The sequence below is a fragment of the Triticum dicoccoides genome, chromosome 6B (genome assembly GCF_002162155.2).
Source record: "Triticum dicoccoides isolate Atlit2015 ecotype Zavitan chromosome 6B, WEW_v2.0, whole genome shotgun sequence".
Lineage (NCBI taxonomy): Eukaryota > Viridiplantae > Streptophyta > Magnoliopsida > Poales > Poaceae > Triticum > Triticum dicoccoides.
The window spans coordinates 694,604,822-694,613,299 of NC_041391.1; positions in this window are offsets into that span (position 1 = coordinate 694,604,822).

The window sequence follows — 8,478 nt, forward strand, 5'->3', positions numbered from 1 at the left end:
CGTATCTACTTTTCCAAACACTTTTGCCCTTGTTTTGGACTCTAACTTGTATGATTTGAATGGAACTAACCCGTACTGATGCTATTTTCAGCAGAATTGCCATGATGTTGTTTTATGTGCAGAAAACAAAAGTTCTCGGAATGACCTAAAACTCCACGGAATATCTTATAATAAATAATAAAAAATCCTCGCCAAATATGAAGACCAGGGGACCCACACCCTATCCACGAGGGTGGGGGGCGCGCCCCTCCCCCCTAGGCGCGCCCCCCTACCTCGTGGGCCCCCTGGATGCCCTCCGACGCCAACTCCAACTCCATATATTGGCTTTCGGGGAGAAAAAAATCAGAGAGAAAGTTTCATCACGTTTCACGACACGGAGCCGCCGCCAAGCCCTAATCTCTCTCAGGAGGGCTGATCTGGAGTCCGTTCGGGACTCCGGAGAGGGGGATTCGTTGCCGTCGTCATCATCAACCATCCTCCATCACCAATTTCATGATGCTCACCATCGTGCGTGAGTAATTCCATCGTAGGCTTGCTGGACGGTGATGGGTTGGATGAGATTTATCATGTAATCGAGTTAGTTTTGTTAGGGTTTGACCCCTAGTATCCACTATGTTCTGAGATTGATGTTGCTATGACTTTGCTATGCTTAATGCTTGTCACTAGGGCCCGAGTGCCATGATTTCAGATCTGAACCTATTATGTTTTCATGAATATATGTGTGTTCTTGATCCTATCTTGCAAGTCTATAGTCACCTACTATGTGTTATGATCCGGCAACCCCGAAGTGACAATAATCGGGACCACTCCCGGTGATGACCATAGTTTGAGGAGTTCATGTATTCACTATGTGCTAATGCTTTGTTCTGATTCTCTATTAAAAGGAGTCCTTAATATCCCATAGTTTCCAATAGGACCCCGCTACCACAGGAGGGTAGGACAAAAGATGTCATGCAAGTTCTTTTCCATAAGCACGTATGACTATTTACGGAATACATGCCTACATTACATTGATGAACTGGAGCTAGTTCTGTGTCACCCTATATTATGACTGTTACATGATGAACCACATCCGGCATAATTATCCATCATTGATCCGGTGCCTACGAGTTTTCCATATACTGGTTCTTGTTTATTTACTTTTTCGTTGTTACTGTTACAATCACTACAAAAATACCAAAAACATTACTTTTGTTGTCTTTACTTTTGTTACCGTTACCACCACTATCATATTACTTTGCTACTAAACACTCTGCTGCAGATACTAAGTTTCCAGGTGTGGTTGAATTGACAACTCAGCTGCTAATACTTGAGAATATTCTTTGGCTCCCCTTGTGTCGAATCAATAAATTTGGGTTGAATACTCTACCCTCGAAAACTGTTGCGATCCCCTATACTTGTGGGTTATCAACAGCCCGTGGTGAAACTGGCCCGTAATGAACAGTGTATCACTTTACACCCATTAACGGCCCGTGGTGAAACTGGCCCGTAATGAATAGCATATCACTTTATACCCATTAATGGCCCGTTATTCCGTTGGGCCGTTTCCAACCCATGTTATCTTTCGGCCTTCTCAGAGCCCATTTATTCTTGGGCTCATTTCTAGCATTCGTTTACTTACGGCTCGTTACTGTCATTTTCTGCTTGTGGGCCAAATTCAGCCCGTCATTACAGTGGGCCCGTTTGTGGACCGTTAATCTGTTGGGCCATTTTTATAGCATCACCAAATATGGCCTATTAACAGCCCGTTATTGTCAGCCCATAAAACGTATGATTTCCACTCTAGCCCGTCTACGGCCCACTGAAGGCCCGTACAAGGCCCATAGACGAGTCGGCCCGTACAAGGCCCATTGATCCTACGAGACATAGAAGGCGCATGGATCTGATGGCCCATTAAAGGCCCATGGATCCGACGGCCCATTGAAGGCCCATGGATCCGACGGCCCGTACATGGCCCATGGATCATACGGCCGTGGAAGGCCATGGTCATTACAACGTTTGGGCGAGTTGGCCCCCGTTTGAACGATATAGCATATTCAAAGAATTATCCTACTCTATACTATCACCTCTAAAAAAACATACACTGTACAACAAAGAGACCAAGGCATAGAAACGTAGAATAATCCTACACTATACAATAAAGAAATTACAACCGATTATACCCAGTGGGCATTATGGTTCGGCACAGGTGATAATAAAGCATACACAAATAGAAAATTATATACACTGGGCAAATACAGCTCATACATCATGGATGCGCATCAACTTAACTCCATTTGAACTATAATCTCTTCAGAAAATAGGATTGGCCGGATTCAGATATCACAAATTTCAGTCTGCAAAATCTCCAATTCATTCGTGGTTACCTCAGTGTCTTGTTTCATTTTTTTGACTCCTGTATCTAATACCTGCATGTCCAGTCTCAACTTGTTGATTGTACGTTGACAGTCATGTACACGTTGTCTTGCCACCTCTAATTGATGCTCGAGAACATCAACACATTCCAATTCCAATCCATAATCATTTGGTAACGGCCATGCCGCACTGCTCGCAGATCTTTGTGTTGATGTCACTTCATCCTGAAATGTTTCTGTAAGTACACATGACTAGGGCAAAAATATAGTTACAACAGTGAAGCGAGCAAGACACTATTTTGTACTACATGGCAAAACACGACTAACAATAATGTTGCACGTCATGAAGCATAAGAAGGTGATATTTTAAAAATTATAAAAAAGATAGTCTGTGCAGCCTGCATACAGAAATCTCTCTTAGCTCACCAGAGGAGCATGATGTTGGGGCCCAATCCAAAACACAGACAAGTTACAAATTTAGACATCACATTGCGTATAAGTAAGCAAGTAGTTGGCCATTCTGTAGCTCAATTAAAGTCATAGGGAGCATAATTAATAGCAGAGGGTTTCATACAAACATACTACAGCAAGCAAAACTATGCAATCATTAGCCTAGATAAACTAGATTGTGAGCCTCATGCAATAATAGTTGGTTAATAGACTCCAAAGCTTCAGGCACACTTCGGCAGAGTAATTAAATGGTAAGGCCTTTAATTATGTCAACTAATAGTTATACAAGTACCCAACATCAGGCATGATTCTTTGGGCATCTCATTAACTGAGGACAAATAAAGCAATTCAAAAGAGCAAATTAACTATGCCTGAAGCAAACAAGGAATTGAACTGTTGAGTTGCATACAGTGACTTACCTTAACAGGTTGAAGAGGCTCAGCGCAGCTCCTACTTCTCTTGCAAGGCTCCTTCCTAACATCTTGTACTTGGAAATTCTCAATCTTATCTTCATTGCACCCCCTCTGCAAGGTGACACAAACTAGTTACTCGTCTCCTTGGAAGATAAATATGCATACTTTCCAGTCTATGAACACAAAAGGATGAGATTATAAAAAAAACACCACATAATGAAACATGCCGCATTTCTTGCACTTGCACACAGTGAAATGAGCATTTACTATGTCTGCACTATGTAAAAACTAGGCATACCTTCGAACTGGATCTCCAGGTACTCTTGGAGAGCCTACTTTAGTGTACAGCCAAACCTTTATGTCACCTATGAGTTAGACAAGGCCCCACTACAGTAGCCCTTAGTGTTTAAATTGTTGACAAGCTCTGTTAGAGTGTTAGGTCAAGAACAACAAGTAATCAAAGCAAACAGTCCTAGTATGGCTGGCTGATGCAAACAAGCAATTGAACAGATGTGTGAGCAAATCTTACATATCAAGAAAAGAAGCAAAGAAGGAGGCTTAAAGACCATCACTTGACTGACCAGATTTAAGGGGCATTTAAACATCATGTGCAACGTATGAACTAACATAAACATTGCATATTCAGATTCTACAATGGAATGCACATGTATTAGGTTATTCCATGTATGATGATGCCTAAATGTACACTATAGCAGGCAGGAGTGATTCATCGTTGCATGCACAATTGAATTGCAGGTTAAGGGCCAGTTCGATTCCGCTTTTTCAGGGCTTATTGTCAAAATAAGCCATAAAAGATGTAAAGAAGTCAATTTTGAGTTATGGGCTTGGGCTTAACTAATTTCGCTTTGGAGGGGGGTGTTTCGGGTAGAACCTCACTAAAAATTGAAGGGAAGGGGAATAGTGAAATGACTCTGTTGTCTACCTATATTATACTCAAAATGCAACTGCCGACGCCCGTGTCACACCTGACCCTCAAGTAAAAACAAACACGCAAGCGTTCATTGCCCTGCCCGCTTGCATCTCCTCTTCCCTTTCCCTCTACCTCGATCCCCTGCCTGCAGCACTAGGGTTCCTCTAGCGAGCCGTCGCCACTGGTCCCATCTGGCCTGGTCCTCGACGATGCTATGTCCAGCTAGGCTACATGGCCGGCGGGCAGGGGCAAATCTCCCTGGCTGCTATATGATGCTTTCAGGTGGTGCTGCTATATGATAATAACCAACCACTTGGACCATCAAATTTCAATAAATAATTGTACTTCATTTAAATGTGGGTCATGCGTTCTTCGTTTAAATTAGGCAATGGGATCTCTATGGAAAACATTGACCAAAGTAGATTGTGCCAAGTATATGGTATCTTTGTATTTGCATTTTGAGCAAATAGTGATGGTCTGTTTTCCTATCATATTAATTACTGCACTAGGTTCAATTTGTGATGTTTGCAAGTCAAATTAATTTTCATATGGGCAGCAAAATGAAAAAATATAACGCAATCTAGACTTTCCACTGATCATACCAAAGATAAGCTGAAAACGCAATGAAAAGAACTGGTTGGCTTATTACATGGAGCTTATATTCACAGGTGCTTATTTTCTTAGGATAACTCGTAATAATTGTCCCTAAGAAACTTGGCTAATATAACTGACATACAAATAACATGTCACGATGATTGCAATGGAGGAGTGATGTACCATAGCACACTGTATAGGCTCACCGCTGCCTCTCCTTTTTTTGCGATGTTCCATGAAATTGCCACATACATCTTGTACTTTTTCATTGTGTAACCCTATCTACAAGTTGACACGGCTAATTTCAGACATCTCTACATGATACTACATTGCATATCCCTTGCACATATTTAAACCACCAATTAATGATTGTGTGCGTAGCATAAACTAGCCATGACTCTGTGAGCTGGACTAGCATGCACTCTAAGGGAGCCTAATGTAGTGCACTGGAATTCCTACATGCCACCTACAATTTTGTGTAATGTACTGCCTCTGTTCCTAAATATATGTCTTTGTAGAGATTCCAGTATGGACCACATATATAGATGCATTTTCGAGTGTAGATTCACTCATTTTGCTCCGTGTGTAGCCTATACTGGAATCTCTAGAAAGACTTATATTTAGGAACGGAGGTACGAGGTAGTATCATGTATGACATCTACATATCTAATTTAGCAGCCAGTAGTAGAAATCATTGTCTGCACAAAGGGATTACTGGTTGAAAATCCTAGCAAAGCATGCTGGCAGGCACAAAACAATACAAGAGAGAGAGACGCACTTACAAGATCATAGCAATGCCTAAGTCCAGGATCTTGGTTGGCCAAGTTGTTAGATCCAGAAGAAACATCGTCCTTGTAGTTTTTGCCAGCTCCATAACAGGTAACAACGACCGGTTAGTATATTTGAAGTACATCGGGCAGGTGATGTTGGACGGGTTTAAAGGTGACAAGTACCTAGGCTGTGGAGGGTGCTTGGCATCTCTCCAGACGGTGGGAATTGGGTTAGAAACGTCAAGGGTGATGACGCTGCGCTAGCTGTCGGGGTCCGGTAAGGAGATCTAGAACCGTCGATTAGGGTGTTTATGGAGCGGCTCCGGTAGGGTGGACTACTGTGTGGGCGAAGCGAATCTGTGGCCATGGACGAGGGCGTAGGTGAAGATGCTCCGGTGGTTGGGTTAATGATGGTGTCGATGATGCGGATCTACGGCCGTAGACGGGGCGTCAGAAGCTGCTCCGGTGGTTGGGTTAAGGATGGTGTCAACAATGCGGATCTGCGGCCGTGGACGGGGCGCCCGAAGATGCTCTGATAGGTTGGATGAGGGTGCGAGGAAGCGGATCTGAGGCCGTGGACTTGTGAGTTGGCAAAGCGGTCGCAGTAGGGTTGAGAATGGTATAGGCGAAGCTACTCCGGTAGGGTTGATGATGGTGTCGGCGAAGCGGCTCCGATAGGGTTGAGGAAGGTGTCGGCGAAGAGGATCAGAGGCCATCGACGGGGGCGTCGGTGGGGCGGCTCCGGGGGGTGTGGACGAAGCGTCTCCGGTGGGGAGTACGAATGAGCCGCTGCAGATGCACGGCGGTTGACGAGAATACTGACGAAGCAGATCCGGCGTCGTGGACAAGGCCGACACTGAATGGGCTGTGGTACAGTGGTGGATGAGCAGTCTACTTGTTTCTAGGGAATGTGGGAGGGGTAGATGCGGCCGCAGAAGCAGATCCGGCGAGGTGGACGCCGCTGGCAGTGAATGGGCTATGGTACGCCGGTGGATGAGCAATCTAGGGTTTCGAGAGGGGAGGGGAGAAAGGGCGATGAAGTACGGACGGCGTGATGTAAGATGCTCTGGTGCTGTGGAGTTAATCGTTTTTGTGGGAGGGGGAGAGGAAATGGGGGTGCCATGTAGTGGGGGGGAACTGGAAGTTACCAAAGAAGCCCTGACCTATTATGTAGATGAGGGCGGTATTGTAACTGTTGGCCTCCGTGCACCAAGGACAAAAGGGGAATTTCGCATGCTAAAGACTAAGGTGTCGGAAATTTTAGAAGGAGGAGGGAGATTTTGCCGCCCGCGGGATTGTTCGTATGCAGTTTCAACTAATTTTGGACCGTGCTGGCGGGAAGGTCATGCTAGACTATGTACATGGGGCATGCGTCAGCAGTTAATAACTGGTGTGAAGTCCACCTCAGAAAAAATACAATAACTCGGGATGATGTGTCGATAACTTGGACGTTCACACGGGCGCGGCCAATCGTACGGGTGTAGTGGCCATTCACAAAAAAGGGATCAAACGCTCAGCCTATGTATTTCTCGTGTAAATAGATAATTTAGTGTCATTGGTTATTTACTTTAAACATAATGCATTGACGTGTTAGTGTAGAGGCGCACAAAAAGAAATAAACATTGTAGACCGCTACTTAAAAGTGTTACCTCATATAATTACATAGCCTCCATTTCATAAATTGCGTACCCGTTGAATTATATATGAATATTACATATATTACTTCAAAATAGAAACTTAAATCATCCAAGACTAATGAATTTGAATGCAAGAGTAACAATGGTGCATGTACATGATAACTACATTGGTTGTTTGAAGAAACATCACTCTAATTTTGGCATGCACAAGTGAAAAGGTTTATTTAAATAGAAAAAATGTGATATGTGAGTGTCCAATTTTTATAGTGTTGAATCGATATTGTACCTTTGGCCACGATACGAAGTAGATATTGACTTATGTTCAAGCGATGCATATCCACGATCGCTAGATAGTGATACGTGAATGAATTGTGCAATCTCTCTCACACGCATACATATCTCATTTTCCTGTGGGCATCGGAATCACATACGCACACTTCGTGTATTTCTCTCCCTCCGTCAAGGTTAAATTCGTCTTTCTACCCCGTCCTACAAGTCTCTCACACAGAAACACACACACTCTCTCTGTCTAACATGCCCACCCCTTTAATTCCGCCCACCCACAGCCACTAATGTCTCAAAGTATAATCATGTCTCTCACACATATGCCTAAGGTTAACTCGAGTTCCAGAACCATATGAATACGTACAATGGGATTCCAACAGAGCACTTTTTGTTTTGAGATTTCTCTCTCTCTCTCTCTCACACACACACACGCGCGCACACACACACACATAGTTTCTCGCTTCATTTTTTCTGGCACTTGCATGCACACCGTTTGTTTATCTTCGTGATGCTTTAAGTATGCCTCGCACAAATGCTATCTACCTATCCCTTAATATAGCTAGATATGTGTCACACAAACTCCTTCTCCCTACTAGCAAGATGCACATGCGTTGCACGGAATATTAAGATGCATTTGTATGAGTAGTTTATCTTGTGGGAGAACAGGATGAACGAGGGAATGCCTTATTTGCAAATGCGGAGAGGGGTGTGGGTATCTTTTTGCAAAATTGCCATAGTTTCCTTCCTATCTGTTGGATATAAATCGGATGGCCTATATTGCAGTATGGCAGGAACACCATCATCACCAACTCTATTTTTTATAAGAAGTAGAGATATGTGAGTGTCACTGCTCCACCCCCACCCCCACCCCCCACACACACACACACCCACACACCCACACCTCCCAACACCGAAGGAGTAGGGTGACACCTCGATCTTGATACTAATCTATCGACTGGCTTCTCTCTCAAACATACACACACACACACACACACTACCCGACACCGAAGGAGTAGGATGGCACCTCGATCTTGATAATAATCT